This window comes from Agelaius phoeniceus, chromosome 5 (assembly GCF_051311805.1).
Source record: "Agelaius phoeniceus isolate bAgePho1 chromosome 5, bAgePho1.hap1, whole genome shotgun sequence".
NCBI lineage: Eukaryota > Metazoa > Chordata > Aves > Passeriformes > Icteridae > Agelaius > Agelaius phoeniceus.
The window spans coordinates 9064124-9085000 of NC_135269.1; the positions used below are offsets into that span (position 1 = coordinate 9064124).

At 39.3% G+C, this 20877-nt stretch overlaps 1 protein-coding gene across 2 annotated transcripts in view; it reads left to right on the forward strand.

The window, feature by feature from the left end:
- Positions 1–5800: 5800 nt before the first annotated feature.
- The window catches only part of CCDC91 (coiled-coil domain containing 91), a 114592-nt gene continuing 99515 nt past the window's right edge, over positions 5801–20877 (forward strand). The window contains exon 1 of one of the 2 annotated variants that reach the window (XM_054631728.2): positions 5801–6069. The gene's annotated coding sequence lies outside the window, so the exon portion shown is untranslated. Of the gene's footprint in view, positions 6119–20877 lie in introns of both variants that reach the window. The other variant, XM_077178266.1, reaches the window with a different exon arrangement.

Genomic DNA, 20877 nt, shown 5'->3' on the forward strand with positions numbered 1-20877 from the left:
GTAATTTTCTTTTCAAGTATTTATTAAAAATTAAAATAAATGCAGAAGAATAACAACACAGCAAAAACTTAAAGAGGAGCAAAATCTTTTGGTCCATTGAATTTCTCTGCTACTGGACATTAACCCACAACATGCTTAACTTCAAGTATTTTGGCAACATTGTGGAGAAGATACTGATGATGTTATAAATAAAGTTGTGTTTGAATCCAATCCATAGAAATCTTGAATACTGAAGCTCTAAGAAAGCCAAGTGTGAAAAGAGAATTGTTTTCAAGTGGCAATACTTTTGTCCTCCAAAACAATTTCTTCTGGGAGTTCTTACCCTAGGTGTTGAGAGAATTTATGGACCTTGTTTGTCCACTCTTTCAAATACCCACAAAACACGTGTACGTTAGCTGCCAGCTGAAGAATCCAGCCCTACTTCTTGCTGGTGAGGGCTGGCTGATTTTAAGTACTTCAAGTATGTTCTTAATGGCTTTTAAAAGAACTACTTGGACATTTCCCTCACAGCTAAACCATTCTCCCAGCACTTGTGCAGTTTTCCGTGATTTTTAGGTGACCTCTTTGTGCCATATTGTTTACACTGGAGTTTCTGGGAACTCAAATATTTATATATTTTGACATTAAATAAGGGAAGCTAAAATACTGTAAGAAATTACTACCTGAAGTAAAAGCACTGTTCATAATTGCTCTTGCAGATGTAAGCAAAAGCTGATTTAAAAAGAATTGTGCTTGTGACCCAAAAATCTGTCTTAAACCTTTTAACGTGATTTCAAAAAGATGTCTCCAGTGTAGCATTGCTGCTTATACAAATGCACTTAACATATAAATCAATTAAACCAGGAAAAAAGGTAGCTGAAAAATAGATCACTGATTACAAACTCAAAAGTACTTCCACAGGATTTAACAAACAGCAGGATCCAGTATTTAAAACAAAAACACCCAGTCCAGAAAAAGACCAAAAAGACAGTGTTTATTTAGATGCACAAAAGCTGTGATAATTAGAGAAGGTTACTTAGGCAGATACTACTAATGGACTGCAAGGACAAGACTGCATGACTCGAGATGGCAGGTACAGTACAACATGTTACCAGAATGATTCTTGGTGAAGCTGCAGAAACCTTGGCATTTCTGCCAATAAACAGATTCTATAAATGGTGAAAAAAAACCCCAAACCAAAAACCAGCACTTTAGAATGTGGCCTCTGGGTTCTGCTACTGTCATCAAAGAGAAGAAATATATTTTAATAGGTAGAGGAGAAACGTTACTCTATAGTGGTTTTTGTTTTACAGCAAGAGTTTTTTAACTGTCTACTTTTAGTAAATTTTCTTGAAAGGAAATGACAATGACTTCTATACTATGTTTTTTCCTAGAAAACCCTAAAAGGCAAACAAGTATGGTATGCCTTGACTGTGGGTTTTTTAGTGGGTAGAAAAGGGTGGCAGAATTTTGCTAAGCTGGATTGTGGTCTAGCAACAAATACACTTTTTGCTTTACTGCCAATTGTGAGGTCTTTAGTATGTGAGTAGCTCAGTAGGGTAAAAATCAGAGATTTTAAGTTGAAACAGACTAAATTATCCTACACATGATGGCTACTTTGACAGTTAATACAGCATTTTCTTCTCCTGCTGTTTCAAGCTGACTGGACGTTGCTCCTAATAGTGGTCACAAGAATGAGAGAGCATGTTGGTTCTTGTTGTGGAAATGGTAGTTTTGCAACAAAATGAACTTGGTCCATTCTTCCCTGCTGATCACCAAACAGTGCATCATAAAGACTTTAGATTCCCAAAGTTTGGCTGTATTTGAAAGAAAAAAAAATAGTGGTTAACTTTCATATAAAGCATCTCACTGTCCCACGCCCCATTGTCTCCATCTGCTTCAGGGTAAGAAAAGTAAATACTTCATTTTGTTGTGTTCTATCACCAGCTTCCCTCAGTATGGAAGTCAGCCCTGTAGGTTAATGATAGCATTTAATAGTGGTAAATCAATCCATATCTACTTTAAAAATCATGCTTGTTTAGCAGTTTTGCTTATTTCTCTACTAGGATTTAAAAAAAGCCTCCAGTCCAACAGCATTACAAACATTGTTTGCTTTGGAAGACCCACAAATATGACTGGCTTCATACCACACAAAAATGCTCAAATGAAGGGGGATATCATCCACCTATTTATAACTACCCAGTGCTACCATGTAAGGCTGAATGAATTAAAAATAAAAAAAAGTTCCAGAACTGACAGGAATCTCTATAAACTTTGCTCTCTAGGAGACAAAACAATAACATTCAGCCCCAATTAAGATGTTTTTTGGTCTTGGATTGGTTCAAACTATTTTGGGTGCAATTATGCTGGACCTTCTGTTTTTAAGTATCATGAAAGGTCTTTTTCATATTTCATAAAGCTTTAGAGAGAAACACAGTTTAAAGCTGAGTACAGCTAAAAAATATAAACAATCAACCTTTTGCTATTTACTACATGCAACCTTAAGCCAAAATACAAGCCTCCCATACAGCTTCTTCTTCCTGATTCCTTCTAAAAGCTGTAATCAGTGGATAATTTGCAATGTCTTTCCTCCTCTTGCTTTTTTCTCTACTTGCTGAATTTGCACTTAATAAATTGTCCACTTCAAGGAATGAGTCTGAGGCTGAGACAAATGGATTTTCTTGTTTCCGTTTTGCTTCTTTGCCCTTCAGTTTCCCAAAATACAGTGGCTGTTGAGAATCAATACTACTTTGGAAAAAATGCCAACAATTTATACAGACAGTCTGACCAAACTGAGGTATTCAATGAAATGCAGCACAGGACAGTAATAAAATTTTGGCTCTATTTCCTCAGGGCTTGCTACAACAAGAAATACTCCTAAAATATAAGGGGCATTATCCAGGGAGATTTTCAAAGTGAGCTCATGGGTGCCTTGAGACAGGTCAGATGAAGTAAAAATTGAAGTAGATTCACCAAGAGCAGCTGATTTCAAGGACTACAATGTGGCAAATCAGTAGGGAAGATAGGAAGATGATTATCAAAACAAAACCACATCACACCCCAAGGAAACCAAAAATACAGATATTTTGAAAAATATAGCCTTAAAACCCCAAATATACAAGTAAACAAAAAATCCCAACCAGAGATAGAGGCCTGTGTTACAAAGATCTAAATTGTGTGGAAGAGATGTTGAAATGGATTTTTGGACAAGTTAAATATAATCATACACAAAAAACCCCTTAATATTTGAATCCTTTTTTGGAACAGTTCTAGTATACTAGGCACACTTTCCTCTTGTGCTCCTGGTATATAAATTAAGGATAGAAGATACAAAATTAATGCAGCCGCTTCAGTGGAAAATCAAAACAGAAGTGCTTTCATCTTTCTCATCTACCAAATTCTGACATGGAAAAAAAAAGTAAAGAGAAATCTGGTATTGTTCATAAAAAGATAAAATAAAATTAGGAATAATAATAATAATAATAATAATAATAATAATAAATTGTAACAGGGAATAGACTTACTTCTATTAAATTTCAAAATTGAGAAAATAAGCTAATTAGAGGAGTCTACATTTTGAGGGGACATTTTTCTTTCAATAAGAACAAAAGTGTAAGGTTACATGTATTAAATAATAATTTTCACAACCCAAAAGGGACAGCTGTGCTTTAAAGACAGAGTGAAATGGTAATTATCTAATTTGGCTTGGTAAGAGCTACTTTTTCTTGGCTTTTTGCCCAGAATACATTTATCCCTTCTTTAAAAAACAGTATAGCAAATTCTAAAACAGAAAAGGAACACGCTAGAGATGCAATACAAGAACACATTGATGATAAATATAACATACTTGTGGATTACTGCCTTCAGTAATCCAAATTTACATTGATCTGTACAAAGAGAATAATATGGTAAAATTTGATAGTAAAAATAAGTGAAATCTTCAATTTAGTGACAAAACAGGAGCAGGCACTCCAAGCCTCAGAGCAGGTTTGAATATCACCCTGGAAAGAACCTTCTGAAGTCCTGAGAATCTAAATGTTCATTTTTAGCATTACAGAAACCAACCAAATAACTACTGACTAAAACTTTATAAAACGTAATTGAATGTACCAACATTAATATAGAATATTGAGAAGGTGTTTTCAGGGAGATTTTTTTCCCCCCTTTACATCCAAGAAGAAATTTTACCATCTGACTGACTGATATAATGGTCTTCAGCTTGGATAACACTGCAGTAGAAGATTAACTAATGCAGAAAACAAGTCCTTAACTGCTGCTTTTGTCTGCTGAGTATGAATGATTTCAGAAACTTCTATCAAACTGTCAAATTTTATAGTGTCAGCACACAGGCACAAGCTTTTTTTCCCATGGTGTATCTTAGAAGACTGATAAAGTTGTATGCTATTTAGCCCTCCAAAAAATCACGTCCTATAGATACCTTCAGGAACACGGCAGTCAGGTATAATGGGACACAAAACCTACACCATAACATCTCTTCATTTTAGTAATATTTTGGTGAGGCCCTGGCACAGGTTGCCCAGAAAAGCTGTGGCTGCCCCATCCCTGGAAATACCCAAGGCCAGGCTGGACAGGGCTTGGAGCAGTTTGGGATAGAGGGAAGGTGTCCCTGCCCATGGCAGGGGCGGAACTGGATGAGCTTTAAGGTCCCTTGGAAGCCAAACCAGCCTGTAATTCTGTGATCTTATGTTTCTTCATGTAGTATGGAACAGGAAACTGCTGCAAGGTACTGCTCCAGTGGCATAATGTTACATCTTTTTCATTCCATGATCTTTAATGTACTGTTCATTAAGTATCTTTCTACTTGATACTGACACAGTTCTGTTCACAAAAGAGGTTGGTAGTGAAATTAATGAGTTGTTTTCCCAGTTCATCACTGGGATGATGACACAATGTGTCATTCACAGCCCAGCTGCTTGCCCTTCCTTTGGCCTCTTTATTCCATGTCCTTTCATAGAATGGTACAAAGGGTTATTTCCTCCTGCCCGGCCCAGGGCTGGCGTGATCCCCACTGTCCTGCCAGTTCCTGATTCATTTCCATGCTTCTCAGCACAAGAAAGACAAGGAGAAAGGCCACAAAGGTGATAAGTGATGAGCAGGCCTCTGGTGAGGAGAGACTGCGGGAGCTGGGGCTGTTTATTCTGGAGAAGAGAGTTCTGAGAGGGGACCTCATTAATGCAGATAAGTATCTCAAAGGAGTGCCAAGAGCAGGGACCAAACTCTTTCCAGTGGTACCCACTGAAAGGATGAGGAGCAGAGGCCATAAAGTAAAACACGAGAAGTTTCTTTTTAACACGAGGAAGGGCTCCTTCCCATTGAGGATGGAGCAGCTGGACTGGGACAGCTGCCCAGGGAGGGTGTGGATACACCCGCTCTGGAGACATTCCAAACCCACCTCTGTGCCACCTGCTCTGAGTGACCCTGTTCTGGCACAGAGGCTGGACTGGATGATCTGCAGATGTCCCTTCCAACCCTCGGGATGCTGCGATTCTGGGATGACACTGAAGAGACACCGCTGGTGCTCTGCCACTCACCGAGCCTACAGTCGGGCTAGGTGAGCGAACAAGGACCGGGAACCAAAGGGCAAGGGGCAGAGGCTCCATCGAGGGCTGGGGTGATGCCGGGGTTGATTCCAGCCATGATTCCAGCCAGCTGTGATTCCAGCCGTGACTGAAGCAGCTGCCCGGCAGGATCAGCGAGCGGCGGGGGCGGCCCCGAGCCCGGCTGGGATGAGCAGCAGCGCCCGGCGCTGCGGGGGCTGTTCCCGACTTCAGGCGCTCCCTAAACACAAACAGAGCAGTCTAGAGAGTTTACAGAATGAATACTGTTTATTCTCTAAAGGGCGCACAGTGGGGCTTACCACAAACCACGGCTCAGGTGGTAATAACTCGCAATCCTTTGTAAAGCACAACTCACATGGACCCGCCTATCTAATCCACGCTCTCCGCCTACCTAATGCATATTTATCCGGTGATGCAATCTTACGCAATGCTACAAACACAAGGTTGTTTCCTTCATTAAGCAACTCGTATTGTAGAAGTTATCTGACGCCATCAGTTGCGTTTACACAAGGTGAGACAGCCCAGCCTGGGGACAGACAATTCAGCTCGGAGGCATCAAGGTGACCTCGGCCGCGGGGAGCGGGGGGGCGGCCGGATCCACATCCGGGTGAGGCCGCGCCGGCGGGGAGCGGGGACGGGCTGGGGCCGGCCGGCAGGAGCGGGGCTGGTCCCGGCTGGCTCACAGCCCTGCCAGCCCTGGGTCGGAGCCGGGTCCGAGCCCTGCCAGCCCCGAGTCACAGCCAGGAGCTGCGCTGGCCGAGCGGGCGGCAGAGCCCGGCCGGAGCGTGGCTGCAGGGATGGGCCCTTCGAGGTCCGGCTCCACCTGCCGCCATTCTCCTGCCTCCAGCTGCCGGCAGCTTCATCTGTTTCCTCCTGCCTCCACCTGCTTCCACCTGCCTTCACTTGCCCTCACCTGTCTTCTCCTGCCAGCACCTGCCTTCTCCTGCCCTTTCCTACCCTTTCCTGCCTTTTCTGACTTGCACCTGCTTTCTCTTTCCTTCATCTGCCCCCTCACCTGCTTGCCCTGTCGAGCCCTCCCTGTGCCGCAGCACTGACACCGTGTGTGGCGCTGGTGATGCCCTTAATGATGGGGCACGTGAAAAACGCCAATCACTTGTTTTTAAAATTGTAAAACTTTAATAGGAATAAAATGGTTATAAAAATAGTAATACAATTAGAGTAATAATAATTTGGACAATTTGAATTAGGACAATATGAGACAATATAGACGAAGAGTTACGGACATCCAGGTACCTTTTTCTGGGCAGGACGAGCCCGAAAAAGGACACCCGTTAACAAAGGATTAACCTTTAAAAACAATAACCTGTTGCATATTCATACACCCCATACATGATGCATAAATTCCATTCAAATAGCGGATTCTATCTGGTCATCCTCACCTTCTTCCTCTGACTCCTAACACCGCCTTCGAGGCAGGAAGAAGTTCGTTTCTTCTGAAAAGAGGGCAATAAATTCTTTTTCTCTGAAAGATTTTGGTGTCCTGTGGCTGCTGTCTCGGTGCAAGTCCTTTCTTTAAAAATATCCTCCATAGCATAGTTTCTATTTTGACATTTTTTTTATAACCTAAAACTATATTTAACACGCTACTTAAGAGAATTAATACAGCATTACTTTCTAACACAACACATATAATATTCATTTTAATATTTGCGAAAAGCCAGTTATAAAATACATGCATTTTTCACAGGGCATAAGGATCGCTACAAAAGGGGATTTGTGAATTACTTCAGATGAGCAGCAGGGGCCTGCCTTCTTTCCCTGTGCTTTCCTTCTCTGCCCCAGAAAATGTCAATGGGAGAACCCTTGGAGTAGCTCTCTAGCCCAGAGGTTTGGAAATCCTGGCTATGAGTTCTTTGTTCATCTGCTTCCAAGGCCAAACTGTTCGTGGCCAAGTTTTCAGACATTGTCCAGAATCTTTCAGTTGTGAAATATCCTGTGTGATTTTTCAGAGGTGCGTGGGCGCCCAGTATCTGTTACTGTAAATGGAGTTAGGTGTTGAAGTATTCCTGAAAATCTCTCAGACTCTTCAGGCATCTAAACCACTTTCTGTAAATCTGGTATTTGAATATTTTGGGAGTTTTGAGGCTTCTGATCTGTGTAACAGGGTTGGTTGTGTCCTCTTGATACCTCAGCACCCGAGCCCACCCTTCTGCTCTAGGATATTGTCATGATGAGCTCTGCTGCAGCTTTGGTTCTTGTCAGTAGACTCTACTTTATTTCATAAGCAGTTTTTCTCTTCTCTCCTAGCAATTCTTTTTGCCAGTCAATCGCACACTGTGAACTCATCTTCTGCCACCTTGCTGCAGCCTTTTAGTGGAATTTGGATAGTGTTTGTCACAGTGCTTGAACACCTGTTTCAGTAGACCTGCTTAATAGTTTTTGTTCTCAGCACTTCCTGGCTGCTTGCCTTCCTGTTATTCAGATTTTGCTCTTCCAAATATATTTTTTGAATATATGACCATGATCTGAGCGCCTCCACATCCATGGCTTGACTGTCTAAAGTAAATGTTGATGCAAGTGTTGTAATTACTTCCTTGTTTTTCCTTCAGGGGCTATCAGTTTCTCACTCCCTAATACTGGAAGCAAACTGCTGACCATCCTCAAACACAGACTGCAGGGCAGACAGTGTCTGTTGAGTGCAGTAGTGGCCCTCACACTGGTAGGATCTGAAAGAAGAAAATCACAGTAGCATTCAAACAGGTGATGCTTGGAAGCTCAAAGAAGGGTAGATAATCCCAGAGCCTTTTTTCAGAGCTTCTTAAAGAGATTCTTCAGTGTATTTTGAAGACAGTTAAAATCAGGAGATAAGTTTATGTGCTCTGTGCCTCAGTGTGTCTGTGTGAATTGTTCCACCACTTTCTGCTGTTAGTCTGGGACACTGAAGCTGAGATGGTTTTTTACTGTAGCTCAGCTGAGGGGGTGGGTGGGTCATGTGCACACCAGATTGAGACAATTGGCATTAAAACAGGGTCTGTTGCCTTTGGATTTGTTTTCATCCAAATCTCTGTCTGACCATTGCTATAATTAAGTTTAAGGCTTCCTACCAGTTTGATTCTACCCGGAGTGGTTGAAAACTGAGCATACCAGATGAAACATTTGCTTCTGTCTTGCTCACACAGAAATCTCCATGAGGATTTGGAGACAGTGATCAGACCGTGCCTCACTAGAGCTCCCAGTGCAGTTTTAGTCCTTCTGCAATTGATTAGGAGCTCCTTGACTGTTTCCTGCATGTCTTTGAAAACAACCATGGGCTGTTGGGCCAGCTCCTTCACATTTCTTTCCAAGTGGCACAGCTGCTGCCAGAGCTTGGTGAAGAGTATCTGCTGTCTAGATACTGTTAGCTGCTTCTGTGGTGTCAGGCTGATGGCAACCACACAGATTTAGAGATGCCAGGATGCAGTCATGCTATGAGGCATATTTCTGCTCCAGAGGAACAATTGGATTGCAATCTTAAGGGCAATAACTCCCCAAATCCCCTTTACAGAACTGCTGAGACAGATACCTGAGCGTGGTGTCTCTCTGAGGGCTTTGTTAAAAACCCAGCTTCCAGGAAAGCCAAATGGGAAAAGGTTTGTGGTATGATGGAAACCCACTTTCTGTGAGTCCTTAAATGTAGAGTTGACAGTGCCTTCCTGCCCATGTTCAGGTACTGGAGGTGTGGTTTGTGTGTGCAGGGCCCCACATCCTCATGTGTGGTGGAAACTGCTGCTGTCCATCTGTGCAGTGCTTCATGCTCAAGTGCCCTTACAGGGAACTTTTCTTTCTGCTCAAGGAAAACTTATTTGGTTATAATAATGAAAGAGAAAAATTCTTGTTAAACCAGTCTTGATACTCAGAACTTTTACTTTTTAAAGTTGGGTTTTTTTGTTTGTTTGTTTGCTTTTTGTGTAGGGCTTTCCCCTCAGAACACTCCCAAGTCTCAGGCTACAGACTCTAAATTTTAAGTCATGTGGACTAAATCTGCTTTTAACTGCAGTGTAAGTGGCAGATCATCTGAAAAGTGTTTCAAGGTGACTTTCAGGCACTGTATTTTAACATCTGCTATGTTTCATTACTTCATTACTTTGATATTTGTAAATGTAAGAATACATCAGAAGTTCAAAATGCAGGACTGGTTTTTCTTTTTTCTACCTCGTATTTCTAAAGACTTAAGACTTATGTGGAAATAACCCCTGCTGGTGTTAGTAAAAATAAATACCTTAAATTTGAAGGTTGGATTTATCTTTTCTGATAAGGCCTCTTGCAACCCTAATCTTCCCTCATTGCTTTGCATCCTTTAAGCAAAGGTATCTGCTCTCTAGACCTGTCTCTTCAGAAGTAGTACTATTTTTACATATAAAAATAAAGTGCTTTGTAATTTTCTTATTGTAGAATTATATTATCTAAACTTTCTTGGTATACAGTAGGATTTATATTACTTTATCCTGAAGATAAAGGGGACTGACCAGTGTGAAGAATTTTACTTTTCTGACATAGCAGGCTTTTTTTCCTTTTCATTGTTCAGTTGGCAGATTTATTTTAGGTGTGACTGAAATGAATTCTGGGGGTTCTGTCCACTCTTTCAATTAAACCATTAAAAATGTAAATTCCATTCTAGGGAGTGGTTGGAGAAACAGAATTATGCACCCATAAATTTCTTTCTAAGTAATCACAGAGGACTTTCTGAATTAAGAAAAAGTGAATTAAGTTTTTTTACTTACACATAGAAGTGGCAATGGATGTTCCTCAAGTGGTTTTCAGGGATGTACATTTTATTGAGTTTTTCTGCAGTTTCCCATCAGATTTATTTGACATCTGTGTCTGCCTTAAGTTTGTTGGCACTCATGAGGCTGAAATTTCCTATGACCACCTTGTTACAGACACTGCCTAGTAAATGTTCCCATCCTTTGAATCACACCTAGAGGAATGGGCATAATATATATCAAGTTATTTTGGATCCTCAGAAAGAGAGGTATTTATCATACCTATATAATGCCCTTAAGAAAAAAGCTTTGTGTTTGTGTTTGTATTTGTCATTGGAATGATAAAAATTCATTCGAATGTCTTTCAAAGAAGAATTTGGAAATGGATTTAGCTTAAAAATATGTCTTGTGTTATATTTGCAGAAGTTCTAGGTTTTAGTTTTAAGAAAATCAAGCATGTCTAAACTATAGTGCTAATTTAGTACAAGGAAAAAAAAGAGACGTAAAATCTCAGGCAGTGTATAGAACTCTGAGGTCTTTAAAAACCTTCCACTCAGTGAAAATGATATAGTGCTAAATCCTGATTTTTAGGGCTCCCATGAACAACTGTGGTAAGTTTTAGAATGTAGAGTTTTCACCTATCCAGCATTAAAGGACCAAATTTGAACCTCTTTATCTGATAACGTATGGCATCATAATACTCAAATAGTCAGGCAAATCTTCACTTGCACTGAAACATAAGTCAGGTTCAGACCCATTCTTCCAAAGACCCATCCAAACCCATTCTTCCATAGACTCCAGGAATATTCCTGTCATTTTAGTGCAGTCCTGGAAAAGATGGGCAAATTTTTGTGCCCATACATAAATTGATTTTAGGTGCCTGTGCAACAGTAATGGTTGGGTCTGTTTGTTTCCTTTCAGAAAAAGTAATTAAAATGTTTGATGCTGATAGCAGAGGTGGTTCCAAATTGAGACTTTTGCTTCTCTTCATCTTTCCTCTGGCTGTAGCTGATCAATCAAAGCAATGTCTGCTGAGGGTAGGTTGCTTGGGGAATACAGTTGGAATCTGGCACTAAGGGCTGACAGTATTTAAAACTCGGTATCTTTGGAAATGAAGGATTTAGGATGTGCAAGCCCATTTTGAAGTGCAAAACATCCAAACTCATTCCAGTGTGAAAACTAGTAATTTCAAGGCTGTAGCCTAGGATCTGTTACTAGAGCTGTTGCTTTTCCTTCAACAAAGGACTTTAAAAAGGAATTTAATGTGCTGTATTATTTATAGAAAAGCAGTTCACAGGGACATTGCTGTCGGTGTTTGAGCGTGCTGGGTTTCGTTTGAGCTGATTGGGTTTCGTTTCTGTACATCCTGGAGAATTGCACTCTGGCCATGAGCCATGGCATTCATGAGAGCCCTCAGCACACCCAAGCACTGCATCTTTTGGTCTGAGTAGAAGACGAAAAATTCACAAATGGCAATCATCTCTTTCAAGTGACGGCGAGTGTGCATGATAATGGAGTGGACATTCCATACTTCGGTATGGATATGATACAAGCATGTCCTTGTGAGGAGCAGTCAAGGACTTTGGGTTTGTCCAGTTTGGAGAGAGGGAGACTGAGGGGTGCCCTCCATGAGGGTGGCCAGGCAGGGCAGAGGCTCCCAGGTCGGTGCCCCAGGCACGTCCATGTCTTGGAAGCACTTTGACAATGCCCTTCTTGGTGAGGGCTCAGGCTGTTGGGCCAGATGATTGTTGTAGGTCTGTTGTAGCTGGAACTATTCTGTGAACACTCTGGGGAGGGGATGCTGCTGTGGCAGAGGATATTGAATAAATACGAGCTGAAAGGGATGACAGATGCTTGCCCTAAGCTGTGGGCATTTCAAGAAAATCACTGCTGCAGACATCCTTGGTGTTGCACCATGTGCTGGGCACATCAGCTGGAGGCAGAAGGAATCTGGAAGAAGGTGAACAGGTTTAGGGGTGCTTCATCAGTTAATAATCATGCTCACAAAAAGAGAATATAATCTCCCGCCGCAAAACAGGAGCTAACCTAGTGCTGGAAGTAGTTTAACATTTGAAAACCCAGCTGAACAAACCCCCTTCATCTGGGAAGCAGAAACTAACAATCCATTACATCAATTCATAAGCAATTTGATCTCAATATACAAGATTATGAAAGGATTCTTTGTAACAACCTTATAAGCCTTAAAATTAGAAGCTCATAAGTAATTTTGTTGTCTCCTTCAAGTGAAATGATTTCACATAAAATTTAAATATTAGCAATAGAAAACTTCCAAAGGTTTAGAAATTATTTTGTTATCTAAACTTCCGTTAGATTGTAAATAAATAAATGTACTAAATATTACGAGTTCATTCTGTGTTTCCTTAATGTTTATTCTGTGTCTCCTTAAGGTTTCTGAATAAAGTGAATGCAGGTAAAAGCTATCCAGTATTCTGTGTATTGTTGTGAAAACTTGGTCTTGTAGTTCTTTATTCCTAAATACTTTGCCAGAACCCACTGCTAGATTTTTTTTTATCTTGAGGTGGGTTTACAGAAAGATGGAATTGCTTTACTTTGAATTTGTTTTAGTATCCATTCATATTAAATACCTATGTTTTTATATAAGTATCTTCTGTTTATTGCAGAATACAGCAATGTTTGGGATTTTTTAAGAAATTTCTGAGGAAGAGAGACCTACAGTCAAGTTCTTTGTGCTAGGCTTACTTTTTCAAAATTTTAACAACACATTACTGTGTTACAGTTCTTGAGCTTAGTGTGTGTGTATAGAGAGAAATAAAGTGGAAATCCTGTCTCTGAGGATTGGAATTTAGTGTAGATTTAGATGGAAACCAAAATATTTTAGCATGCATTTGCCAGTTAAGCTTTTAAAAGGACTTTCCATGGGGTGCAGCTTCTGAAATAGTGCAATAGTGAGTTTCTGAAGAGGTTTCCACACGATGCACATGCCACAGTCAGCTTGCTTTTAGTTCACAAACAGCCACAGTGAAAAATCAGTGTCTTGGCCTGATCCACTACAGACTGAAGAAAAGTTGTACTTAGTTTGAAATCATGGAATTGTTAAGGTAGGAAAAGACCTTCAAGATGGTCGGGTCCAACCATTAACCTGACACTGCCAAGTTCACCACTGACCCATGTGCCCAGGTCTCACATCCACATGACTTTCAAATCCCTCCAGGGTTGGTGGCTCCACCACTGCCCTGGGCAGCCTTTTCCAGTGCTTGACCACCCTTTTGTGGAAGTTTGTTTTTTTTTTTTTCCCAATATTCCATCTAAACATCTCCTGGTGCAGCTTGAGGCTTTTTCCCCTTTTCCTCTCCCTTGTTCCCTGGGAGCAGAGCCTGGCCCCCATCTGGCTGAACTCTCCTGAGTTGTGGAGAGCCAAAAGGTCCCCCCCCAAGCATCCTTTTCTCCAGACCAAACATTCCCAGCTCTGTTCACAACTCTCTGGGCCTGTTCACCCAGCCATTTATTTTACCCAGCAAAGACTGCACAAGTTCAAGCCAGGAGCAGCCAGTTTCTCCACGTGAAGACGTTGAAAAAAGCTAAGTTCTACTAAAGTCCAGGTTAAAAAAAATCCAAAGCCTTTCCCTCATTCTTCCTCACTATTATTTTCCACTGCATCCAGTGAGGATGGAGATTTAGCCGTCCTTTTCTTGTTGTTGTGTTTATAAAATCATTTTTGTATTGTCTTTTATGGTGGTAGCCAGGTTAAATTTTAGTTGGGCTTGGGCCCTCTTGAATTCCTCCCTGCAGAGCCTCATGCCCTCCTTGCAGTCCTGTTTCCCCTCTGCTGGGTTGGATTTCTAGCAGACACCCACTAAAAGGGCCAGCAATTGTGAGACTTCTCCAAGTCCTTTAGAGAGTATTTCATCTGTCTCCATCCTGGTTGGGTGGGCTGTAACACACTCCCACTGGGATATCTGTCTTGGTCACATCTCCCTGATTTTTTCCCAAAATTTCTGTCCCCTTTTCCATTTTTTCTTTTTTTTTTCTTTTCTTCTGTACAAGTTCCTGCACATTTGTTTAGCAGTGATGGACAGTAGCATTGTAAACTGACTCTGGGAGGGGTCTCAGAAACTGAGAACTTTAAAACCACTTTTGTTTAATCCACTTAAAAAATATTCTTACAGAAATTTAGGGTTAATCACGGTGTGATGAATGATAAAATGAGATACTGATACTCCAAGACCAGATGAAATTTATTATTAGGAGCTAAAAAATAGGTTCTGCTTTAGGACTTTAATAAGTAATTTTTCTAACTAAAGAGTGCTCAAAAAGTGTGTGATGCAGCTATTTAACTTCCATCAATATTGAATGTACCTGGGATTTAGTTAAATTATCCTTACAAATGCACTTATGAACTGCCTTTAATGTTTATAAAGAGGCTGGACTTGCCCTCTTGCTGGCGTTGAAAGAGCAATATTGGTTTAAGAATCTTTAAGTGGAGAAGAGACAAGAACTAATATGCTTGAAAATTTCAAAAACTGAGTCAAATTATACTTCTATTTTGGAACTATTTCATTTAAATTGACTGCGTGCCCTGAAGACTTTGCTATACATAGATCCTTTTGTTTAACTATCTGAAAATAAGTGTGTTCTTTGTCTTTCTCCTAATATATATATATATATATATATATATACACACCTATATCTAGGTACACACACCTGTATTGCCCCAGTGGTATTTTCACAGTTGGACAAAGTTAGTAGTTGTTTCTTTAGGGTTTTTTTGTGTTTTTTTTCTCTCTTTTTTTATTATAGCAAGCTGAAATAATGTAGTGTAAATCCCTAGTATTTTCAGAGCATAGCTTTAGAAGTTACCACCTTTGTAATTCATTTATGGGGGACCAAGATAATACTGTTAAAAAATGAACTTGTCAGTAAAAGGTTTCAAAATGTTTTTACAAGATACTGGCTTGCTAAATTGCCCTAATGTATTCCAGAGTGTGTTAAGGAAAGATGGAAGAGGTTAATTTATTGAGTTATTGTGATGTGAACTTTATTAAAGACATGTTTTTAGTAAAACACTTGAATACTGAGTAGCAAGAGTAGTTGTTACAAATAGTAATCGTTACAAAAATGTAAATCACTTTTTAAAAGCTATGATCTAGATGTAGTATTTGTAAAACACACTTGGAAATGAAGTAATTCTCCTTCTAACATATTTGAATATTTTTTTTCTTTAAAAAAAAAAAAGGAAAAAAGTTAGAAAAGTTGTTGCAAAAACAGAATACATTTTGATTTTAAATGGTTGTCTTCCAGTAACATCTATGCTAAAATCTTTCCAATTTCCTCATGGTGTAAAACACACCATAATCTGATTAGAGTTTCTAGTTAATACATAAGGGTTTTGTGGGGGTTTTTTAAAAAAGATTTTTTTTATGTTAAATTGTATGTCAACATTGAATCCCAGGGAAAAATTATTGTATTAAAAAATTATGTGTATTTAACCTGGTTTAACTCTACATGACTGCAGAACATGTGAAGTTGGTAAAGCTAACAAAGGATGGAACACTGACATTGGTACAGCAGGGGCTAATGATTAGTTTTTGCTTATTAATCCAGTCCAGGTTCCTCCAGAGGGTTTGAATTATAAACTCACACACCAAATAAAAAAGTGAGGGAAGGCTGAAAGGAGACCAGCAGTCTCAGAGTTGAGTTTAGTTCTAGTCTTAGGCAGACTAGAACAGGCCAGGCTCCTGGTCAGAATTCTGGTGCCAGCCACCCAGGCTCCCTCCTGAGCAGCTGCTCTCATGAAATCCACTGGGTTTGAATTTCTTAAAATTATTTTGGCATTTAAAAGGGTTTTTTCTTTGTTCCTATTTAGTGAAATGCTTTACAATATTCATTTTCTGTGTAAGTTGTGCAGTGTGCAATATTTGTCCTGGGGAAAGTAGTTGTTTGATGATAGGAATAACCTATTAATTATGAGTGAAGGAAGATAGTTGTGAGTTTTCAGTTGATTTTTTTTTTAACAATCATATATTTTAGAAGATGGCTGGATTAGTTTGAGATTGGCCATTCACATACATTTCTTTGTCAAAGTCTCTACAGATGATTATAGTTATCACCTGAAACTTTAAATTGCTAAATGAGTTGGGTTTTTTTCTTAATTACTATTGAGTGTAAGTGTAGGGCATTAATGGTTGTTGTTGTGATATTCAAGTTTATTCTTGCTGACTTTAGTCAAGCAGAACTTGTTTTCATTGGGAATTTTGCTGACTGAAGACTGTGTAATTGCCCAGTAATTAACATGGTTAAAAGATATCACTCTGCATGTAGTGTGTAGTTTGCACTTTGGAACCCAAACGTTCTGTCATTTTTGCAGCATTGCCAGAAGGGATACTTTTGCATAGTAATTTGAATAAATTTCAGTAGTTCTCTTTAAGCAGTGCTGGTGTCAAAAGCCATTAGGCTCTGTGAATATATAAGGCCCTTGTTACCTTAAATAATCCACCAATTCTCAAGTATATTATTTCTAATTTCACTGTGTGCTTGTATAATTTCACTGTGTGCTTGTATAATTTCACTGTGTGCTTGTAACTCTCCACTACAACTTGTTACTGTTTTGTTCTTGTACATGTATTCTACATGCCTGGAAGTTTTATACTTTAGGATGAATATCTGTTAGGCATGCATTTACTTCCAGTTTAGCAAAAGTCTTAGAGGACTTACAAAATTGTGGTTTAAAATAATTTAGCTGGGAGAAGGAACAATTGGTTTCTTTTAAACCGGGAAGATGTGGAGCATTTTGGTTTTGTCTGTTTGTTTGGGGCTGGGGAGGAGTTTGAACTCTTCTTGAATGAGAAATAATTTTTGCTTAATTGTTAACTGACGTGTGATATTCTTGGTATGTTCCCTTCTCACTTAATTGGTCCTTAAATGTCCTTGCTGAGTATGAAACCTCTTAGGAAACATCTCAGTAACTTGCTGAGAATGGAACCTCTTAGGAAACATCTCCCTCTTTCTGAAAAGGGCCTGGTAGTTCTGACAAATCTTTGTCAAAAGCTTTGGGCCTAGAGAGGAGCTGTATTCTAGAAATGCATGGTAGGCATAAAGAATCAACCTGAAGTGATAAATTATTTTAAAGTATTGTGATCTGATTGAAAGAAAAGCATGTAGGTGTTGAACTCAAATCCTGATTTCGCACTGGCCTAATCTGGAATCTCTGTTTGCAGCTCCCTCAGCATATTACTAAGGCATTGATGGCAATCAGCCCTTTCTGTGAGAAATAAATATTTTGTGTTTTTGATTGTAACAGAGAACATACAATTATGGTAATATCCATTTGGTCAAAGGTCATGTGATGAAAAGTGTTGTGTTGCGTGCTTAGGAGCAGACCAAAAACGAAGATGAGAAAAGGAAAGATAATGTGCACAGACATTCTGGCAGCAGTGTTTTCTGTTGGAAAGCACATTAGCATTTTGATTTTGCTTGTTTATGAGTTGGGAGTTGGACAATGTGAAACATCTCCAGTTTGCTTCATAAGAGTCATATGAAAAGGAATTTTAAGTCACATTATGAGTTGCTTCTTCATGAACTGGACCATCTCTTTGGAGAGCAGGGAAAATCAAGTTAATCTGCTTAATATGTGAACAAAAAGTCATCAAGTCTTCTTTTTAGGTATTAGTAAAGGGAGCAAAAGGTGCAATGATGATACATTCTTCTTTCTGTGTGGGAGGGAGAGTAATATCTGGCCTTTATCTGCTTCTTAAAGTGTATCTAGAGCTTGCAAACAAAGGATTAAAAGGGTGTTGTATTTCAGTTTTTGCATTAAACTTCCATAAAATCTGAATTTCTAATAGGTGATTGGGGTGAAGTGAATATTATTAGCATTATTTAAGGTTTTCTTTTTCAAGACCAGCAACTGAGTCCTGTAAAATCAGAAGGACTTGAAAATCTGAGACATAATCTCATAATGTCAGAGAAATAGATTAGTGTCTTGTTTCTTGCCTGAAATGGGTGCCCTTTCCTGTGAGAGGTGCTGTACTTTCAGGGTTTGGAGGAAGCTGAGGGGAGTTGTTTTATTAATTGGAAAAGTGAGTCTTCCAGTCCATTAGGAGACCTAGGGGAATGATAAAATAATGCTGTGTATTTTATTTTATTTAGTACAATCCTATCTTAAATAATGTATTTCTTTAGTATAATCTTATTTTACCATGTGCTGCTGATTTTGTGGGGTTTTTTGGTTCTTTGGGTTTTTTGTTTGGTTTTTTTTAAGTATCCATGGTCACATGTCAGCTTTTTTGGCAGAAGATTAGAATGATGACCTGTACACGCTGACATTTCACAGTTTTTGTGAATTGCTTATATGTAAGTTAGAGACTATCTTTTTCATAATATTTAACTATCAGGTGTACTGATTATGCTTTATATTTAGACCTTTACTATCTTATTTTACTTTTAATTAAGATAAAAAAGCCTCATTTTTAAGTGCATAACAAGATGATCTATAGAATTTTTAAGGGTTATTTTTTTTCTTTTTTTACTTTAAAGATTCTCCTAGTGAAGGAGTGTTGGTTTTTAGAATAAGTGATTCACTCAGCACCAGATTTTCCTAGGCAGTGCATCGTGCCAAAACCTGGTATTACCCTGGGTTTGGTTTTGTTTAGTTGTTTTTTTCTACTTTTTATTTTCCTGTGAAGCATATATTCCTTTTTAGTGTGAAAGGTCTTGAGCACTCTTTTCATAACATTAATGACATTTATTAGTGCAAGTTACCACACATCCATACGAGCATGCATTCAAAGACCTAGATTTTTGTTTGACATGTTGTTATATTAAATTGTGTTGCTGTGATGCTCTTACTGTTACTAAGATTGTGTCAAACCTTCTATTTTCACATACCTGTTCTGTGACAAAGTTCCCTTGAGGCAGAACTTGGTGCCTTTTACTCTTGGAAAGCTTCCCCATTGTGCAGGCACCTCTTTTTAAGTTCTGTTAAAGCACATTACTGTGATTTGCAGGTAAAAAGAATTTATTGCATTTGCTAGTGCTGCTTATTGACAGTAACATGGAGAAGCAGGAGAATTTCAGTTATCAATCTGAGTTCTTGAAACTCAATAATACTTTAAGTGGGAATGCATTTGAAACATGTGACCCTTTCTTTTTGCTTTTAAACCCTCCATTTCTTAAGTTTATCAGACATGAACTGTAGAAGAAAGGCCACAGTTTGTTCCAGCATTCCCAAACTCTTAACATGAGGTGTTTCTGTACTCTCTATTTGCTTGTAAGTAAAAAGATTGTTTTCCTAAATCACAGTAGAAAAATCAAGCATATAGTTGGAGTGACTGGTTGTATGAAATTCTTGGAACTGATATCAGCTCTTCTCTTGAGAGGGAAGCCCTGAATTGCAAAGCACTGTGTCTGTTCAAAGGCTGAGAGGAAGATGCAGGTTGAGACTACTGAACCTGGCTCAAGGAGCCATTGATTCATTATGAAGTGTTAGACTTTTCTTTTTGAGAAAAAGAGTTGTTATTTGTAATTATCTTGCCATGTTCATGATCAAATTGTACAATGTAATGATTCCTGGGAAAGCTTTTGAATAAAGTAATGAATTAACAAAGTAATTTATTACTTCCAAAGAAGAAGCATCCCCATGCAGTTTTGCTTTCTTGTCAGGATGTTTTTCCTTAATGCCAAAAATGCACCTCAGCCTTTTTCAAGAAACATTTCTGTTGGGTACAAAGATTTATGTAAGACATTTTTTCTTTGAACTCGTGATGAAAATACTTGTTAAAACATAAAATCATAGAATGGTTTGGGTTGGAAGTGATGTCAAAGCTCATTCATTTCTAACCCCTGCCATGGGCAGGGACACCCTCCACTATCCCAGGTTGCTCAGAGCCCCATCCAACCTGGCCTTGGGCACTGCCAGGGATGGGGCAGCCACAGCTTCTCTGGGCACCCTGTGCCAGGGCCTCACCACCCTCACAGGGAACAATTTTTTTGTTTTCCCTGATACCCCATCTAAACTTTCTCTCTGTCAGTGTGAACCCATTCCCCTTTGTCACTCCAGGCTCTTGTCAATAGTCTGTCTCCATCTTCCTGTGGCCTCCCTATTTCATTAGGCTTTCACTCCTTTTATTCCTCCTACAGCATTGAAGATTCTAGGGCTACTCTTTCATGCTCCTCTCTTAGGGTTGGTTCTTCTGTCATCAGCAAACCCAGTCATAAATGGTCTTGGACAGATGTTGGTAGTTATGAGTACAGTTCAGCTGAAGAACAATGTCAAAAGTGGATTCACTTTTTATTTTAATGATACTGTTGTGGATTAAACGGAATACATTGCAACATAGACCATCCATGGAAGGTGCATTTGGAAGTTTTCTAATCCAAGCCACTATGTAGAGCAGATCTGGTTAGAACAGGTGAGTCAGGGCCATGTCCAGTCAAATTCTTTGTGATTATCCTCAGGAATAATTCTTTGTGGTAGGGTAATTCTTCAGGGTAATTCCTTGTGATTATCCTCAGGTCCAACATGTTTGTGGGCAGCCTGTTCCAAAATCTGGTCTCAATTTTCACTATTCCAACTTCTGTCCTAAGGGTTTTGTTCTAATCCCAGTGCAGCTCTGAGAACAGCCTGGCTCTGTCAATTT